Source organism: Eleutherodactylus coqui, chromosome 12 (genome assembly GCF_035609145.1).
Source record: "Eleutherodactylus coqui strain aEleCoq1 chromosome 12, aEleCoq1.hap1, whole genome shotgun sequence".
Taxonomy (NCBI): Eukaryota; Metazoa; Chordata; class Amphibia; order Anura; family Eleutherodactylidae; genus Eleutherodactylus; species Eleutherodactylus coqui.
Window position 1 is genome coordinate 35,733,069 of NC_089848.1, and position 21,128 is coordinate 35,754,196.

The 21,128-nt window shown below is 46.2% G+C and overlaps 1 protein-coding gene across 2 annotated transcripts in view; it reads right to left on the reverse strand.

Annotated features, from left to right (window-relative positions):
- The window catches only part of LOC136586879 (solute carrier family 12 member 7-like), a 203,860-nt gene that overhangs the window by 175,196 nt on the left and 7,536 nt on the right, over positions 1–21,128 (reverse strand). The gene's annotated exons all lie outside the window — the stretch shown is intronic.

The following is a 21,128-nucleotide window of genomic DNA, read 5'->3' on the forward strand; positions in this document are numbered from 1 at the left end:
ACATCTCCGATGCACCCTCGCTGTTGCAGCGGGAGGCCCGCTATCACTGACAGCCGGCTCCCGCTGCGTGATATAGCGAGATCTGCCATGATCTTGCGCCATCCCTATGAAGTAAGGGTACGTCATTTTGCGGGAAGTACCCAGCTCCCATGACGTACCCTTACGTCATGGGGGGGGGAAGGGGTTAAAAAAAAAGAAAGTAAACAGACGTCTCCCATTTGTTTCCATTCCGGCAGATTTGGATTTTTTTTTAGTGGGAAAAATAACGCTGCAGAATGCACTATTTTACCATCCAAAAACAGTCTAGAAGTAACAGAATAGCTTCACCTTGTAGTCAGTCCCACTTGTGTATGAGCATCTATAGGTGTTCCTCCATGCCCCCCAGCCTGTAGTTCTCTATATACTGTATACATGAAGCGCCATTTCATCTCTACAGGAATTATACACAGTCTTCATGTATTAATATAAACCCTAATGGCCTTCATTCCGATGTCTCCATCCATTTGGTCATCACTTTTATTTCCTTGATTAAACCATCTAGTTAGCAGAGACAAAAGGTTTTTTAGTTTTTTTTTCCCTGTGTTTTATGACCACATTACCCCTGATAACTTTTTTACTGCAATGTTACATAAACCTACCCTTAGGGTGACCGCCCACTACAGTTTTTTTTCACTGCGAAATTCGCAGCGTTTTTTTTTTCTGCAGAGGTCTATGGGACTTGTAATGTTAAAAAAACGCAATAAATCGCAATTTACCGCAAAATCGCGATTTTGAGCGATCGCGATTTTAACATTACAAGTCCCATAGACCCCTGCAGAAAAAAAAAACGCTGCGAATTTCGCAGTGAAAAAAAAGCTGTAGTGGGTAGTTACCCTTAGGCCAGCTGCGCACGGCCGTGACGGGCTCTGCAAGCGGAATTCCGCAGCGGAGCCTGTCACGGCGCCACCCCCCCCCCCCCCAAAGACCCTATACTTACCTCCGGATCCGCCGCCCGACGTCCCGCATGACGCTTCGGCGCGCATGCACAATTGAGCGCGTGACGCGCCAGCCGCGTCGTATGACGCGGCTGGCGGTAGGTGGGGAAGCGGTTTCACACCGAAGATAGCGTGACAGACGGCTTACATTGACTGCAATGGAAGCCGTCCGCGCGTACACCCGCGGCAAATACAACATGCCGCCGGTGAGGACGGGAGGATTCACGGTGCAGAATTCCGCGGTGGAATTCCACATTGTGAGCATTGTGCTATTAGGTTCAATAGAACCTAATAACTGCAGGCCAATGCCGCGGATTTCCGCCGCGTAATATGCGGCTGAAATCCGCCCGTGTGCAGCCACCCTTATAGCACGCAGTGTGTAACAGTGATTGAGAAATCCCTTTTGTTCTTTTGATTAAACAAGGTTAATGGCGAGCCGACTGGATTATTGTATAGGCATATTTTCAAAAAATACAATACAATTGTAATTGGATGATATTATTCCCCGTATTTGGAAAACCTTACGTGGCAGAAAAAAAATGGATATCATATTTTAATTCAGCGCACTCAAGTTACTATAAGCCGCCTATCAGCTTATAGGTTACAAAAATTGTGGTTATCATTCCTGTTGCAAATGCCTGTGTACAAACGGCTACCATATCGAATTGCTGAATAGAACAACAATGGCAGACGGGTTGACTAGAGGCGGGTCATGTTCGAATGAGCGAAACTATCCAATTATAAGTCAGTGTAAATGCATGCCGAGTAAATGCTACTTCACCGCCAGTTGCAGACTTGCTCCAATTTATTTTGCTATGTAGAAGCACCCTTACTGTTATTAATTCTGGATGAAGGAGTTAAATCCTGGGGTCCAACTCAAATCTCCAAAGGAACAAGGCAACTAAAAATACATATTTATTGAATTCAAAGGCAACATAAAGCACATATTGAGATCGGGGTCCGCTCTCCAGGTCAGCCGGGGTCATACATTACGGTACCGCGAGTAGGAACGATGCATAAAGAGATGGTAAAGTATATGACAGCATATTTATATACACACACACACACACACAGATATATATATATATATCAGAATAGACTCATTGTCAGTAACATCCTTTCCCTAGGAGGATAATACCTTTCCTTCCCCTAGATGGGAGAGTACCTTTCCTCCCCCTAGATGGGAGAGTACCTTTCCTCCCCCTAGATGGGAGAGTACCTTTCCTCCCCCTAGATGGGAGAGTACCTTTCCTCCCCCTAGATGGGAGAGTACCTTTCCTCCCCCTAGATGGGAGAGTACCTTTCCTCCCCCTAGATGGGAGAGTACCTTTCCTCCACCTAGATGGGAGAATACCTTTCCTCCACCTAGATGGGAGAATACCTTTCCTCCACCTAGATGGGGTATACACATACACAATCGTTGTCAGTAATATCCCTCTAGAAGTTGTCAGACGGAATGAAACTTTCTCTGCTTTATATGCAGTAAATGGAGTCAATGGGCTTTCATTGATCCGTGCACACCAGCGTGTAGACACTACATATCGATACGCAAGAGAAATAAATTGCAGCGTGTGCCATTTCTCTGCATTCGTACGCAACATGAGCCCCATTTAAAAAGAAAAAAAATCCACATTGTGCGTGATTTGCGGGTATGCGCAGTGCCATAAGCAGCTATATGCGGTGTCTGCTGGCAGAGCGTACGGCTGCCTTTAGGCAGCCAGGTCGGATGCCGCTGCAAGAATTCTCGCAGCGGGACCAGACCCTGCGCCCCTGCAGAGACCAGCGCGGCATTCACCTCTCCCGCGGCTCTGGCTCTTTGATGTGCTGGCTGCCGGCCAGCCGGTGCATGCGCAGAGCGGAGCCGGCGACCGGGGAGTGACATTTCTGTGCGGGGTTCTGCGAGCCCCACACAGAAATAGAGCATGCCGCAACTTGTTTTCCGCGCAGACAAATCGTGGCCGTCTGCCTAGGATTGTGTTATCGCAATCCTATGGCAGCTTCCATGGGCAGAAATTCTGCGGAAAATCCAGGCGTGGAATTTCCGCCCGTCTGCAGGGGGCCTACAGCTGCGGAATGTGAAAAGAACTCCGGAGAGACCCACAGCGTTGTATGCATACGGCCGTGGGCATGTGCCCTTATTGTGGAAAACGAATCCCTTGAAGAGAGGCTCTAGTACCCTGTTGTACCGCCTCTAGCTTGGATACAAGATGTGATACGTATCATATGTGATGTGTATCATTTACAATATTTGCAGACGATACAAAAACTATGTAAAGTAATTACCACAAGAAAGGATAGAATGTGGGTGCAAATTGATCTGGATAAGTTGGGCAGAAAAGGGTTCAACAATGATAAATGTAAGGTTCTGCACACGGGCAGAGAAAATACATGTCACCATTACACCATAAGTGGGAAACCACTGGGGAACACGGACATGGGAAAGGACTTGAGGATTTTAGTTAACTGTAAGCTTAACTGGAGTAACCAGTGTCAGGCAGCTGCTGCCAAGGCAAAAAGGATCATGGAGTGCATCAAAAGAGGTCTGCAAAACTAACGAAGCATGGGTCCTGTGCAACTCGCTGGTGACTACAGCAACCACATAATTTGAAACAACCGATGGAAAAACTATGAAGGTCTGCCAAAACAGCCATTATTATTGGTGAAATCCGTGCTGCATCATAGAAAAAGGAGTTACGTTCCTTCTTTAGTAATGCTCATTTTTGTTTTATTGTTCTTTGACCAGTTCTTTATTAAAAACCTTATGTGGACACATGCTAAATTGTAATGCTTTTCAATGGACACATGTGGACAGATACTGTAGTAATAACCCATCCACTGCTTGTCATTCGGCATTTGGCTTCTCTAGTAACAGGGACATGAGGACACTGTTAGATGCTACATGCTACAGTCAATCAGATTCTGCTTTGTAGCTGATTGGAGCAGGGCAGCATAGAAAGTGTGGGAGGGTCCTAGTCCTACAGTACTGCCAGGATGGCTGCTTAGGGCACACTGCAACTGGAAGTAGATTAGCGAACAGCAGTAAAATAGGAAAACCTACATAGAAAACTGAACTGATAGAGCTCAGACTGGGTGCAAACAGTAGCAAAACCAGAAGCTAGTGAAGACCCGGGCTGCTTGTAAAGTTTTTTTGAAAACTTAGGTGCGCATTAAGGCCTGATGAAAACCCTGCTCCAGTAGACATTGCAGCTACAACAAGGTTTCCCAATGCAGTCTACTATTTTGGTTGACAGCAGCGGTGTTTATTCTCCCTTTTTTCTGTTCATTGGGTGCTATTCATGCGGCGATGATCAAATATAATCAACTGGTTTGGAGAAGCTGCTGCAGATTCCTGCTTTCTGTTGATGCTTCTACCAGGGTGTGTGAGTTCAGCAGAGCCTTAGCAGGCGGGCAGTGCCCACTAATTCCCCTTCTACTCTGGGATGTTTGGACAATAAGGCACCTTTTTCTGTTTTGGTAGCATTACCTTATGTGTATGGGGCCCTTTGCTGCTGTAAAAGCACACAGAAACTAGTATCAGTAATACGGATCAATGCCAACATAACACTATCAGGTATAGTGACCATATAAAGCAAACATAGCAGTGGCTGTCCAGTGGCAGCTGTAAAGACTGCACTACAATGTTCAACCAGCTGGGAACCCACAATGGCAAAAAATAACCAAAAGGTTTACTTGTACTAATTACTTATTTAATATAATGGAGGTGAAGGCCTGTGGGTGGTGACCCACTGCCCTACCGTCTTGAAATGTAGGCTTCAATGAACCCGCAGCCCAAAAAGCTCCCCCTTCAGCAAGCATTCCTGGATTAGTGGGGCAATTTTGGGCCGCTACATGGAAGTCTGCAGTGTAGATTGTCGAGCCCTGTGGGAGGGGCCAAGCAGACGAATTTGTGGGAGTAACCTGTAGTCTTGTGTTCCATTGAAGGGAGTGCCCTGTGAAGTAACACTTTGTAACCAATAAGCTGTGTACCCTCCATGAGAGACTGTTACCTGCAACTGTAAAGCTAAGTGCCCTCAGTGAGAGGCTGCCATGACACTTGCACGGCTCCCCCGATCTCACCGCAGGGGGGCGTACGAAACGATGTTCGGGGGATTTAAATGGTTAATAGCTGTATACATACAGCCATGGGCATGAGCCCTTATTGTGGAAAACGGACCCCTTAAAAAAAGGCTCTAGTAACCCGTTAGACCACCTCTAGCTTGGATATAAGATGTGATACAGGCAGGCATGGAGCCTCTAGTACCCTGTTGTACTACCTCTAGCTTGGATACGAGATGTGATACAGACGAGCATGGAGCCTCTAGTACCCTGTTGTACCGCCTCTAGCTTGGATACAAGATGTGATACAGCAGGCATGGAGCCTCTAGTACCCTGTTGTACCACCTCTAGCTTGGATACAAGATGTGATACGGGCAGGCATGGAGCCTCTAGTACCCTGTTGTACCGCCTCTAGCTTAGATACAAGATGCGATACAGTTGGGCATGGAGGATCTAGTAGCCTGTTGTACCGCCTCTAGCTTGGATACAAGATGTGATACGGTTGAGCATGGAGGATCTAGTACCCTGTTGTACCGCCTCTAGCACCCTGTTGTACCGCCTCTAGCTTGGATACTAGATGTGATACAGGTAAGCATGGAGGATCTAGTACCCTGTTGTACCACCTCTAGCTTGGATACTAGATGTGATACAGGTAAGCATGGAGGATCTAGTACCCTGTTGTACCACCTCTAGCTTGGATACTAGATGTGACACGGGTGGGCATGGAGGATCTAGTACCCTGTTGTACCGCCTCTAGCTTGGATACTAGATGTGATACGGGTGGGCATGGAGGCTCTAGTACCCTGTTGTACCACCTCTAGCTTGGATACTAGATGTGATACGGGTAAGCATGGAGGATCTAGTACCCTGTTGTACCACCTCTAGCTTGGATACTAGATGTGATACGGGTGGGCATGGAGGATCTAGTACCCTGTGGAGCCACCTCTAGCTTGGATACAAGATGTGATACGGGTGGGAATAGATGCATACAGGGTTTGTATAGTATCCTGTGGCATAACAGCTCACATTTGCTGTGACTGAGCCCCCAGTTCACGCAAACTCGTAGGCTGTCAAAGTTCGCATCCCAGATGGCCCCATACATGTTCTATTGGTGATAGGTGTGCTGGCTGGGCAAGCTACAGAAATGTGACAATGTTGTGGGGGTCCTGCGACCACCTTGTGTGCGGACGAGCATTGTACTGCTGGAAAATGCCTCCACGAGAGGAACACATGTGGCTGCAGAATGTGCAGAACATACTGCTGAGCCGTCATTGTCCCTCATACCACTACCGGGGGGGACCGACTGTCGTATGAGATGACCCCCCCCCCCAGATCCCCACACCAGCAGGGGGCAGTGTGCTGCTCTACATCAAATGCAGGATTCAGGCGCTCACCCCGCTGTCTCCAGACATGAACATCGCTGTTGTCAGCGCCCAAACTAAACCTGGATTTGTGCTGCCCCAGAGAATAAGGTTATCACATTATTTATTCTACGCGCTGAATGTTGTAAAAATGAAAAAGTAAAAAACAATGGTGGAATTTGTTCCCCACCCCCCAAGCCAAAAATGATAAAAAGTTATACAATACATTATATCTACCCCAAAATTATGTCATTAAAAATATACATCTTGTCCAGCAAGAAACAAGCCCTCATAAGGCCGGGTAGGTATAGCTCTAGAGCATTTGGTGGTCATTAGGGCCGTCACTAAAGGCGTAAGTTCCTAGGCCACCAAAAGTGGCAGCTACACGCTAACATGTAGACACATAGGGATTCCACAAGCCACGCACGTTGGGGAGAGTTCACTAAGTAATTTCCTGCGCTGTATAGTTTCCCCCAGCGCTCGTCTGTCCATGTATTCAGCACATCCCTGACTCTCCACGCACCCTCGGAGAAGTATATGCCCGGTCCCCACAAGCCGTAGACTTCTGGCATACATTTCTGTCACTTTGTGGAGTAAATAGTCCATAAATCTGTTGTCTTGGGACAGCCACAGTGCTGGGAACAGCATGGGAGGAAGAAAAGTCACAAAGTTTTGAGACTTTTGTATGTGTCCCTTCTAGTTTATAAATACTACCGATAACTCCAAAACTGTTACAAACACCTTCTTAATAAAGATAAAAATACTTTTTACCAAAAAGTGAATATATTTATAACGCTTGCTTAGATCACATATCCTAAAAATCTGTGCCTAATCTGTATATGACTATATTCCTTCTGAGGGCGTGTTGTCAAGGAGTCTCCCCTTCTTGTCTCACTGAACACCGGTTTGCTTCTGTCAGCTACAAGCAGGTCGGATTGTATGTCACATTGGTCACTAGATATCAGTTCATGAGTGCTCATGAAGCACCCCCTGCTGGACAGTGCATGCAAGGACGTCTCTCCAATATGGCAGTATAAAAGATAAATAGATAACATTAATCATACCTCACGCACCCAGACCTAAACTAAATAAATAAGGCCTCATGTCCACGGGGAAAATCAGGCCCGCTACGGATTCTCCATGGAGAATCCGGAGCGGGTCCCTCCTGACCCGCGGGCATGAGCGCTTAAAATAAGAATTAACTTACCCGCAGCGGACCGGGCAGATCTTCTCTTCTTCACGGCCGGATCTTCTTTCATCGGCCGGCGAAGAAGAGAAGATCTGCTCGGTCCGCTGCGGGTAAGTTATTCTTATTTTAGGTCTCCCGCAGATCCGGACGGCTTCCATAGGCTTCAATAGAAGCCTGCGGGAGCCGTCCCCGCGGGAGATCCGCACGTTTTTTTTCATGCTCCATTTTTGTTTAATTTCCTTTTATTGACCATCCGCGGGTATTTATCTACCTGCGGGTGGTCAACGCATCCGCTGCGGATTTTAAATCCTATTTTGCCCGTGGACATGAGGCCTAAGGCCTCATGTCCACTCAAAAAATACAATCCGTGCAGAATCTGCCGTGGATTTCCGCGGCAGATTCCGCACGGATTTGCTTTAAATGGCATTTTTTTGCATGCAGATATCCGCACACATTGCTATCAATGTGATCTGCGCGGAATCCGCAGCAGAATGGAGCATGCAGCGTTTTTTCTCCCGCGCATGAAAAACGCAATTCTTTTAAAATGCCATCCGCGGGTGCAAAAATCAATTTAATGGACCCGCGGATGGCCAATGATTCCCTATGGGCGGAATCCACAATTCCATTTACCCAGTGGACATGAGGCCTTAGTGTACAGAATAGGCAGTTTCTAAGCAGTTTTTCCATATGTTTTATCAGCCTATTCTGTATATTTTTTAAATAACCTTCTGCTTTGCAGGTAGGTGAAGATGAGGCTGAGAAACCCATCTCCACCCAACTATATAACAGTAGAGGGCGGTCCTGATGTGTCTGCACCCATAGAGACCACTGTACTGATGTGTATAACTGTGTATTAAGACTACCAGAGAAAATCGATATATTTTACAGTTGTGCCCCATGCCACCCTTGTGCTGCTGACCTCCACGCTCATAAGCCGCTGCCGCCATGCCTGGGAGCTGTGAAGGGAAGCAGTTTTATACTCCAGGCGGCTTCTCTCCTCACAGTGCACTCACTTGCTGCCAGCCTGATGTACCAACAGGGGCTCTCAGTCCATTGAGTGTACGCCAATATTGTGCATCTGTCCCAAGCCTTTTAATTCTATTAACTATTTGTATTCCACTTCTCCAGAATACAATAGGAAACTTCGGCCCATAAGAGTGGAGAGTCTGAAAGTGTGGGATTATGTCTACAAGGTTTTTAATGTGTGGTTGTCATTTGTGCTTGTTAGTCCACAAAAGGGTGTTTTTCTTCTACATATACGCCCCCCCCCCCCCCCTCAAAGTTTTGCATTCCACCAGAATAGAACATGCAGTGCAATCTGTGTGAATGAGGTAAGGCAGCCAGTAGAAGAGCGAAGAGCTGGGACAAGAGGGTGCAAATCTTTCTCACTCAATCTCCACGCCTCTTGTAAGTAGCTAGCCCAGCACCGCAACAATGACTGACGGGCAACAAGAACAGCGGGTGCCCAGCGGCCATTAATAATGGTGAAGGACAGTCAGCAGGATTGATGTTGGGACAAAACGAAGAGAGGAAAACGCAGACGGCTCACACTGTCAGCTCCTAGGCAGAGATGGTGGCCCAATGGTGAGCAGTTCTGTTCATGAGCCCTGAAGAACTTCAGGCAACTAGGCAAGCAAATGTGTGACTGTCAGGACTGATACAGCTCTGAGTCTGCATCTACTAGAGTCCACTGGACCAAACAGGCAAATGGATCATGTTATTACTGGCACTCAGTCTGACTAAAGCCATCTGTCCGCCCCACCCTCAGGATAGGAAAGGTATCCGTTCGCTGGGGCCCCCAGCAATCTTAAAAATGGTGCATCCCAAATATCCCATTTGAATGCAGCAGCAGTGTGCACGCATGAGGACCACTTTATTAACTTGAGAGAGAGATCTCCCCCGCCCTCCCGTTCCCCCCTGCTCTCCCCGAATCTTTTCGGACGAACAGGCAGTTACTCGAAAATGCCGATGCTCGTTCGAGTATTTTCCTTAGCCAAGCATGCTCGCTCATCCCTAGTAAGCACCCAGAATCTTCTTGGATGGAGAAAAAGAAGTGTGAAGAAGAAAAGGAGTGCGCTGGTTGTGGGGGATTCCCTACTGAAAGTGTGGGAGGTGACAGAACAGTTCTTCTATAATTAGGTTTGTACCCTGTTTCCCTGAAAATAAGACATAGCATGATTTTCCAGAATTTTTGAGGATCCAAAATTAAGCCCTGCTAACAGTTATTTTTAAAAAAAGTCAATTTAAATAGTGTCCAGGCAGCTATACATGTAAAAAAGTTAAACCTTTTTGAACAAAAATTAATATAAGACACTGTCTTATTTTCGGGGAAACAGTATTTCAGTCTGAATCTGCTTATGTGGACAAGCATTCCCCATATACAATGAGAGAGATGTATTGTTTACATAAACAGGAAAAACTGATTCTTATCAGCACATGAAACCAACAAAGTGTCTTCACAAGACAAGAACACACAAAGACTGGCATTAGAATAAGTTGGCGGACTGGACAGAGAAGAGTCAACAGAAACTTATGGTCCATTTGGAGGGGATGAACGTCAGGCAACCGATGCCCGACACTCGTCCCTGCGTGTCCTCGCTTCTGTGGAAGAGCACGAGAGCTAGTAGTGCTGGCTCACTCAAATGATGGATAATGAGCTGATCGCTCATCGTTCAGTGTAGATAGCAGCCGCTCAGTACCGAACAGCTGCTATGTCAACTCAATGGAGAGGGGCAGGGGAGAGCGAGGAGAGATATCTCCTCCTGCCGCTCCGCTGAGAGCTAAAGATACTAGCTCCCATGCAGGTGTACGGGAGCTGGTATGTGCGGGGATGAGTGTCGGGCATCGTTTGCCTGACATTCGTCCTGTCTAAAAAGGGCCTTTATTGTTTGCGCTTTAAAAAAAAAAACGGGGTTTCAACCAAATGACAATTTTGTCATGTGGCAAGACCCTACTGAGTAGGTTTACTCATCTCCTTCCCTTTTGTATTACCTCAAACACTCTCCATCATGAATGACCCATCAGCTCACAAAATGTTTTTAATATGTCAGAACATCACACCTTCTTTTGTTCATTTATTAGCTTATTAAATAAATTGTGCCATATCACTCCACTTGTCCTTGGCAATACAGCTAGGCTGCCCGTCCACAGCCGAAAGTTCACTGCATTATCTGTGGCGATTATCCGTCCGCGGGTAACACAGTGAACGTTTTCCATAGACTTACTATGGAAAGTGCAGCGTTACGTCCAAGAGCGGAGAATCATAGCGATTCTCCGCTCGTTGGATTCAAATCGTGGCATGCTGCGATTCCCCGCGGTGAGCCTATCTGTCAGCTCTCAACCCTGCTTCCCCCGCGGCCGAATATCGCGAGTGATATTCTGCAACGGCCGTGGACCGGGGGGCCTTAGGACAACATTCATCTCCACAGAGATTCAAGCTTCAGAGCTGGGAGTTCTGTAGAAACTGTTCGGGTAAGAATACAAGGAGAGAACAACAGAAAGGACCCCATTGTAGGCATTTACTATAGGCCGCCTGGACAAGCAGGAGATATGGATGAACTTTATCTACAACAGATGGCCAAGCTCTCAAAGAAGCCCAACATGGTGATCATGGGAGATTTTACCTATCAGACATTTGTTGGGAATCTCTCAGGTAAAAGTAATGGATCCAACGAGTTCTTATTCGCTTTTGCCAACTTCTCTTCTACCTTTTAGAAGATAAAGTTAACCAGGGGATCTGCTATCTCGGACCTAAATCTTACCAACAGGGAGAAAATTCTTAAGGAAGTAAGGGTGGCTGGGTTAGGCACACAGCATTACTATTATCCAAGGCACCATAGAGGGGGAGATTGTGTAGAAGTGTGGAAAACAAAGGCAGGTGGCTGAAAGAATGAGGAGCCAAACAATGTCCATGTCAAATTCTACAGAAACAAATTGTAACTGGAAGAAGTGGTGATGGCGATCTGGGCATGATGGAAAATAAAAGCGAAGGTGAACAATCCTAGTCAGAGGGAACAGCACCTGTGATTGCTGCAGACACTGGCTTGTAATCACATAATTAGCAGAGCAACTCAGTAGAACTGGGTATCTACCGCTGTATGTGGGCAATATTGGTTTTTGCATCGTGTTCATCAGTGTGATCATGGTGCGGCTGTATTATTTGGAAGTAGGGAAGATGGAACAATAACTCTGCAGCGCTCCTGCAAGTCAATGTCAAGATTCTTCAGACAAGTCTTCCCACAATGACTAGGGATTGAATCACATACTATTACTGATGTTGTTGATACTGGCTTTGTAATTAGCTCCATATTGTCTCTGTAGTTTAGTACAATATGGAGTTAATCACATGGGACTTGATAATTACAGACATATCTTGCGCACTTAAAATTTTATTTTTGCAAAAAATTGCGATCTTCAGACGCGCGTTTCATGCTTGTCAGAGGATCGCAAGTGTTTCCCATTGTTTTTAACGGGAAACATTATATCGCACCGCATACAAGTATAGGTGATGATTTTAAATGGTCCCATTTAAAGCAATGGGCAAGTCATTCAGAGAGAACGCCAACAGAAGGACATGCAGCGCCACCGTGAGGGAAAAACATTATTAATGTAAATGACTCCATTCAAAAAAATGGCCTTCTTATTCCTTTGTTTTGACATTGATGCTCGTGAGCATGTAGTCTATCGGGCATACAGCGGTGGTGTGCCTGGTGGCCATTTGTAGGTCTGTCGCTGCCATGACTTTCCATTGGCCTACGGTCATTGCATATGTTGGAGGCTGATGGGGAAAGCTGGTGTCCCCTCCTCCTATCCATCTAGATACTGTGTTGCTATTGCCCACGGCAACTAGGGAGTTAAATTACCAGGATATTAATTTTCTCAGATCCTGCTCATTATAGTGGCAGCCCGTGTGCGCTCCAGACCCGTGACACAAGTGCCGGTCATGGAGGCTTAGAGGGCGTTCCCATCCCGGCTTCTCACAGCAGAGATACGACACAGCTTACAGGAAGCCCAGCGCCTCACCCAAGTGCTGGCTCCACAGTGCGCCATGCTGTCCCTGAATCTCCCATTCACTTCAATGAGAGCTGCCGAAAACGCATTCAGCTCTTTATGACGGGTAGTCTGAACAGAGCACTGGGTTTGCTCATTTAGGTCAAAAGGTTAAAAATAGGCGGCACCTTTCGGTGTTTTGTGCGTTGCAGGAAATCTCCTGTAGCAAGCTGTGTACGCTGCCACATGGTGCAGCTGGAAGTTTGCTGACCTCCGCCCACTTGCTGCTGCTTTGAACCCACCTATAACTTTAGAGCTACTCTGGGTCCCCAAACGGCCCCCGACTGACAGGCTTTCTTCTCCAGCTCCATCCACCCTGCCAATACACCTGTCTATTCAAAAGAGACCACCAGGCGTCAGCCAAGTCTGACCTGATGAACACCCCAGAAACCCCCTCCACGTCCTGTGGCACTTGCTCTTTCTGTGAAGTGGAAAACTTTTATTTTGTACTATATGAAGGCAGTAACAAAAAGATCAGAGGCAAAAGTAGACCTGGCGCCAAAGAACACGATGGCTGATACTGTCAGAGCGGATACTCGTATGGATATCACACAACTGAAAGAGGCAGGGCAAAACCGAACAACATGGAGGGAGGGAGCCTTTAGGGTCGTGAATGACTTAACAGCTAACAATAAACTAACTGTATGAAGGGGAGGAAATGAGCGCTTCCTGCAGCGGCTCCGTCCCTGGAGAAAGGAAGGATCCCAGTGAGGCGGCTGCTGCTGGGTGGAGGAAACATCAAGGGTTCCAACTAGGTCTACACTGTAACAGTACCTTATGTCCGGACGGGCTTACACAAACGGGTCGGAGTCCGCATGCACATATGCACAGCGGAAGACCTGTGATCCATCGCAGAAAGTAATTGCAAGTGGTCGCAGATTAGTGCGGATTTTCACGGATGTACGCGCTAAAGAAAGATCGCTCTCCCCTTCAGCTGACATTGCAGCTTTTCTATCTATTCTATCAAGTTGTGAGCATTTCTGCCGCTCATACACAATGTTACCTGTGTATTGGCTGCAGGTCTCTTGCATCTATTGAGGCCGTCCACGTGGAATCTGTGCTAAAATAGAGAATGCTGTGATTTTTTTTCCTGCTCATGGAATACGCGTTGTGTATCCGCGAGTGTGATTGAAAATACATGACTTTCGGTGCCCGAGTTTTACCACTGATCTTCCGTGTGGACGATGATTGCAGATTCCGCAATTCAAATCAGTTTGTGCGAGACCGGCCTTACGCTGTACCATCTACCCTTCGCCTTTCAGATTTTCTATTATGCCCGGCATTGTAGCCCTCCTTCTGCATCCACCCGTTTCCATCACTACCCTATGTAGATACAAATCAATACTAGCAAAGGAGGTCGCACCTACCCCATCAACAGGGGGGAGCGGGGTGGGTACAGGGCGTTCTGGGCAGTTTACCCAAGCAAAAGGTAGAACCATTCATAATAGTTGTTTATTTTTCATCATGACAGATAAAACACCTGAAGAAAAGGTCTAATAATACAGAAGCAGAATCACAATTCAACAAGCCAGGAATGGGTAGATACAAGTACAGTCCGACATTGAAGGGAACCTGTCCTGTCTCACTCGAGCGTGTTGGTATCAATCTCCCATCGGCTACCTTTTTGCCGTTCACACAACGTACATGACATACCCGCGCAAGAAAAGTCACAGCATGTCCTGCTTGGCGCGTATTACGAGTGCGTACACAGCAAGATAGTACGTAGCTTTGAACGTGAGCCAGTTTAATTTATGGTGATGTTGGGGAAGGTGACGGGGAGCGGCTGATGTATTCTCCTACTCCCCAGCTCCCTGGTAACTGCGTTGTCCACCACTGAAGATCGCACACAGCGCTAAAAATTGACTATTCAGAATCCTGTGCGCACACGCTCTTCCATACGAGTGCTGGACGCTGCAGGAACCAGCAAGCGGGAGAGTATAAAAAGCCCATCAGTCGCTCCCAGTCAGTTTATGGTGCTGTTGGGACGTGACATGTTCCCTTTAACCCCTTAACACTCCAAATTTGGGTTTAGTATGGGAGGGTTATCAGGGGTAGATTCCGCTTCATACAATGAGGGTGCCAACTCTGTCTTACAGCCAACACCTGCCCGCTACAGCTCTGATGAGCACCACCGCTAATCGCAGCTGTTAGGGCATTTAAATGCCCTGATCGAAGTACTGGGGTCCCAAACTGCCCCCCCTGCAATGAGATCAGAGGGTGCCGTTCGGTTGCTATGTCAGCCAGTGGCCTTCTGAAAGCCACCAGGGCTGCCATTGCAGATCGCCTATCATGGAGAAACAAATGGCATATGATATCAATACATTAGTACTTTATATTGATTTTCTCTGTAGGTCATAAATGCAATCCTAAACACTCGCTCACAACCTGAAGGTTGCGAATTCAATCTCCACCTGGTTCAGGTAGCTGGCTCAAGGTTGACTCAGCCTTCCATTTTTCTGGGGTCGGTAAAATGAGTACCCAGCTTGGTGGTGGTGGTGGAGTAATAAATAAATTACCTGAAAGCGCTGCGGAATAAGTTGGCGCTGTACAAATAACACAGAGGTTTTCATTGCTTTTCTCTACATAAAGCACCATAGTATCAGGAAAGAGTCAGGTCCTGAGAAAGGACTTCCACCTACACATGTAATTATGCTGAATGTGCAGGTCTGAATAAGGTTAAATTAGAAGTTTATATATATTCAAAATTTAACCCTTAGTGGAGTTGCCCAACTTGCAGAGTTTCTCAAATTTGTCGGCATGGAGACACATGAACATGTAAAGAGGGATTGCATAAAATGCTTAACCTATAGGTATTGAAAATAGGTAGCCTATAGAGAGCTAAAAGGGAGAATCCCCCTCATGCAAGTCCACAAAATCATCAACATTGAACAAGAATTTGGCAAACTAAGGCCGTGACTTGGCACCTGTGAGCTCATCGGGAAACAATGGATTTTAAAAAAAAAGAAGAGGTCATAGAGGTATGTTGGGAGGGGAGAGGACATACACACCATATATGCCTTGTGAAGGATATGGGACACAAAAAGGGAAAGCCCCAGTTTAATAGGAGTGTGAGACCATAGAAGAGAATTAGGGTGCACTGAGGTCATCCACTATTTTTTAATCTCTATCCAAGTTGTATATGCCTTAGACACAGACCAAGCGAGGATCCCCCATTGATCAAATGCCAACAGAATTCCACAATATCAGGAGATGCCATCCCCCCTCCCCACCCCCATCACCTACTAACAAGGCATTTTATTCACCCAAAGAAAGCAAATAAAATTGACCTGAAGAGCCTGCAGCTCACCTAATGGGACAGAAACAGTCAGTGTTTCACAAAAGGTACATCAGTTTAGGAAGTAGCATTTTAATAGTCACGATTCTCCCAAAGAGATCATAGAATCAGATCATAGAATCATATCATAGAATGGTAGAGTTGGAAGGGACTCCCCGGGGTCATCGGGTCCGACCCCCTGCTCAGTGCAGGATTCACTAAATCATCTCAGACATATATTTATCCAGCCTCTGAACACTTCTATTGAAGGAGAACTCACCACCTCCCGTAGTAACCTGTTCCACTCATTGATCCCCCTCGCTGTTTAATATCTAATCTGTGTCTCCTCCCTCTCAGTTTCATCCCATTGCTTCTAGTCTTTCCTTGTGCAGATGAGAATAGGGCTGATCCCTCTGCACTGTGACAGCCCTTCAGATATTTGTAGATCGCTATTAAGTCTCCTCTCAGCCTTCTTTTTTGCAAGCTAAACATTCCCAGATCCTTTAACTGTTCCTCATAGGACATGATTTGCAGACCGCTCACCATCTTGGTAACTCTTCTCTTAACATGCTCCAATTTGTCTGTCTTTTTTCAAGTGAGGTGCCCAGAACTGAACACAGTATTGCAGATGACGTCTGACTAAGGAAGAGTAGAGGGGGATAATGACCTCACGTGATCTAGACTCTATGCTTCTCAATACATCCCAGAGCTGTGTTTGCCTTTTTGGCTGCTGCATCACACTGTTGACTCATGTTCAGTCTATGATCTATTAGTATACCCAAGTCTTTTTCACATGTGCTGCTGCTTAGCCCAATTCCTTCCCTTCTGTATGTCCTTTTTTTCATTTTTCTTGCCCAGATGTAGGACTTTGCATTTCTCCTTGTTAAATACCATTCTGTTAGTCGCCGCCCACTGTGCAAACTTTTCTAGATCTTTTTGAATACTCTCTCTCTCTCTTCCCTAGTGTTAGCTATCTCTCCTGGCTTTGTGTCATCAGCAAATTTGATCAGTTTCCCATCAATTCCCTCCTCCAGATCATTTATAAAAATGTTGAACAACACTGGGCCTAGGACAGAGCCTTGTGGTCCCCACTTGATACATTATTCCACTTGGGTGTGCAGCCATTTCTGACCACTCTTTGAGTACGATCACTCAGCCACACTGCCTGCTGTTTCCCAGCAGAGAAGGGCTTCTGCTCAGTGCAAACCAGTCCTTCTGCAGTGCATCGACAGCTGATGGCCAGGCACTATCAAGCATGCGCTCCAGCGACCCTGGCCATCTAGCAGATCACTGCAAGTGCCAGTCACTCCTTTAACAGAGGTGGTCAGATCCCCTAGCAATGAGCACTACACAACTTTAAAGAACTATAACTTTGAGAGATAATGGGCCATTTTTGCACAAGACATGGCACTGGTGAGAGCTTTACCTTCCTACTGGCGGCACATTGGCATTGGGTTCCCAGGATACACCCTTAACAAGATTTCCTGTTTCCCAATTTAAGTATGAGCATTATCGCTATCCCAATTCTGGCACATATTTCACACACACTAGTAAACTTCTCAATCCAAACATTAAACATAGCTATAGACGGCATACACCAAAAGAATGTTCTGATGGCATACACTGGGCAGGTACGTGTTGGCATACTCCCCCCCCCCCCCCTCACTGCATAAGAAAGCATAGTCAATTACACTTTTACTCAAAAGTAATAAGAGTACCATGTGGTATTCAATTTATATAACGGGGTCAAAGGCCAACACATGCCACTGCATGCCTAAACACTGGGATACATCTCAGTTTTCTATCAGAGATATATTTTGGTATATGCTCCCAACACATACCTCCAACATAGCTAAATATTGAGATGTGAACCTAAACTAATCATCAAGGCTGCGGTGATTGAATGACGGACGAGCGCTGCCTCCGATTGGCCGAGCGCTGTGGCCAATCAGAAGCAGCGCTTTCTGGGAGGTGCGGATTTTTCAATCCCTGACCAACAGAAGACAGATGAAGAGTGACATGGACTGAGAGAAGAGCGGGACAGCTCTTCGAGGCAAGTACATTTTTTTTCACGGCTAGGGATGATTCTCGGGGTAGGGCTTATATTTCAAGTCCCCCTTGGCCTCCCTCCCCTCTTTCCCCCTGAAAATCATTGCTGCAGTGGATGCCTTCATCCCATTGCTTTCAATGTCACAGCTTTTTTCAGGTGAACGTGATGTACTCCCTGTGAAAACAATGGGGGATAGCGCAGATTTGTCTTAGCGCTGTGAGCCTTGAGTGAAGTCATAGCAAATGAGAATGAAACCATTGAAAATCATTGGTTCCATAATCATGGTTTTTCACTCACTCATCGCAGGAAAGTCTATCGCCAGATCTGCCATTCTGTGTTAATAAAGCAGTTATCGATAAAGACCTGAGACTCCTTGTTGTGATAAACCCCCGACTCCAGTCATCTAGAAGTGCGCTCACGTCTGTTAAAACTACATGTACCTACGTGGCGGCGGCTCCGAATTCTTCAAAGGTAAACTTTATTGTAATATATCACAAATAGTTCATTTTTGATAGATTACAAAGGCCTGAACTGATTCTTGTACAGCAATTAATATTCATCGTCTATACAAAGAATGTGAGACCTAACGGAACCGGAACGCGCCCGCGTGAACGCCAGTATTTACAGATCACAAAGAAAAATATTGAATCGGTCACATTTCTTCTACAACTATGTACTAAAACAAATTACAAATGTTTTGATATGATGAAAAAGTAACAGAAATCTGTAGCCAATAAGAACATAGAAATTCCTTTTAAATTAACTCCTTCATTATGGAGCCCATTTTGGTACCAAGGGTCATGGAAATTTTCTTCATTTTTGAACCATCCTAATCAAAGACATAACTTTTGAGCTCTTTCACTAATTAGTCAGTTGAGGCACCGAGTGGAGGCAGAGCCGCCCGGGCCTCGCTCCTGGGAGCCCCGCTCAGCGAGTGGAGGCAGAGCCGCCTGGGCCTCCTGGGAGCCCCGCTCAGCGAGCGGAGGCGGAGCCGCCCGGGCCTCGCTCCTGGGAGCCCCGCTCAGCGAGCGGAGGCAGAGCCGCCCGGGCCTCGCTCCTGGGAGCCCCGCTCAGCGAGCGGAGGCAGAGCTCCCTCCAACCTCTATTCACAGTAGGCAAGCTGTTACTCAGTGTTCTGCATGCAGAAACCGGACGACGAACAAGAAGCAAATGAATTCTCGTTGGTCATTGAGTCGGGGCATGCATTACACGGAATGACAATCATTCAGATTGGCGCTGGATGCAGGATCTGAAGGATTTATCGGCTGGTGTAACAGGGCTCTTACTTGTGAGAACTTGCTTTATCCATATTAGTTACTTCATTGTTTTACTTTCATCTTAAAGGGGGTTTCCAAGACTTAAAAAGCGTCAGAGTGCAAGGAATGGAATAAAATAGGCTATAAAAGGACTCAACTGTCCGCTGCTTCTGCGCACCAACTTCGATCCCTGAAGCTCCTGTAGTGCTCACCGCTGCAGCTCATCACTTGCTTCAGCAGCAACATGCAAGTATGTAAGGCCGGTGACGGCTGCAGCAACCATGCTAACGTGCAGCCTGCAGGAGCTTCTGAGACCGCAGAAGTGAGACCTTTACTGCAGGCTTTATTTTATTCCATATTCCTCGCATTTATGCAGTTTTTTTAAATCCCAGGAAAGTCTTTTACATTTTCTCATTTTGGGGACTGTGGGATCAATTCGTTTTCCATAAAATTACGGTCCAAATTACAATATTTTCAACCTTGGCCACTTTCACACAATCAGTAGGTATAAGCCAAAGTCATTATCGTCGGATCTCTCCTCCCGGGCTCTGCTGTGTGAACGTGTTTACATGGTCGTCCTGGACACAATATTAAGTTGAAGAACCAGTACAAAGGTTAAAGCTTTTTAGTTTTTATTAGCCCATGATTAAAACTCAAGGCCTCCTGACCACGGACAGAGCGGGATACGCCCGCGGTTTTACGCCACGGGAATAAACAAGAGTCCGTGCTGGTGATCGCGGAAAAACACGATTTTTACTGCATTTTTCCGAGGTCTCCATTAATACTATATTAATGGAGACCTCCCGCCGTGGAAAAACACAGTAAAAAAAGAAAAAAAAACCCAACATGACGTTTTTTTCCCCCACCGTGTAAATCTGTGGCAGAATCCCGCATGTGAGGACTGAGCCATTAGGTTCAATAGAAGGTAATAGCTGCGTTATTCTGCGGGGATCGTGGCATAAATCCGGCTGTGGGCTTTAGCCCTAAATTGTCACTATCTTTTCAAACATTATATATTCATATGACTGCAAGGGTGATAATTAGCCAAACTGCTTTTTTACATTTATTAACCTAAAATGACTGTTGACAAATCACTCTGAAGTGCTGGCCACTAGAAGTCGCCTTCCTCCTAACCTGCTGTCACTAGTTGCCTGCCAAGTGGATCAATGGAGATGGCATGACAGGAAGTGGAGGAGGAATAGGAGTCACCATGCTCACTCAAGCAAAGGGGCAGGGAGAAGAGAAAGTAGAGACACACATTTCCTTCTCAAAGCGAAGGGAGTCATTTGCTGCTATTTATTTACATCTCCACTGCTCAGTACTATTGTCTCTGTATGTGCTACAGACAGTTAGTTTAAAAGCAGAATTTACAGTCTGTACAACACAGCTCTGCAGCAAAGAGAACTGACAACCAGACACGCAGCATGCAGAGAGGAAAACAGGTAAAATGCAGAATAAAAAAATCATATGGTCAAATAGTTTTTCAGAATACGTTGCTCTGCGCTATCTGAAAAATTAGGCACGCTGTAAGCACTTTTTTTCCTTAACATCGCCACATTCCATCAGTTTTAACTTTCTTTCAATATAGCTGCATGAGGGCTTTTTTTTTGGCAGAAGAGTTATATTTTTCAATTAAACTGATTGGGGTACATATAAGGCCAGGGCCGCTCAGGGATTTAGGCCATGAGAGATGCTGCACAACTGAAATAACTGGAGTTTAGGGACATTGCACGGCTACTGAAATCAATGACGTCACAGAGCGAGTTACAGGCTTCAGCAGCAGCACAGCCACCAAGCCCAACCAGGCTACATTATTTGCGACTGTAGGGTTGTGAAAACCTTGTCCTCCATTGAGTTCAGCGGTAGTGTAAAGTGGTTGCGCTACAGTGGTTTTAGTCACACAGATAATACCGCCATGT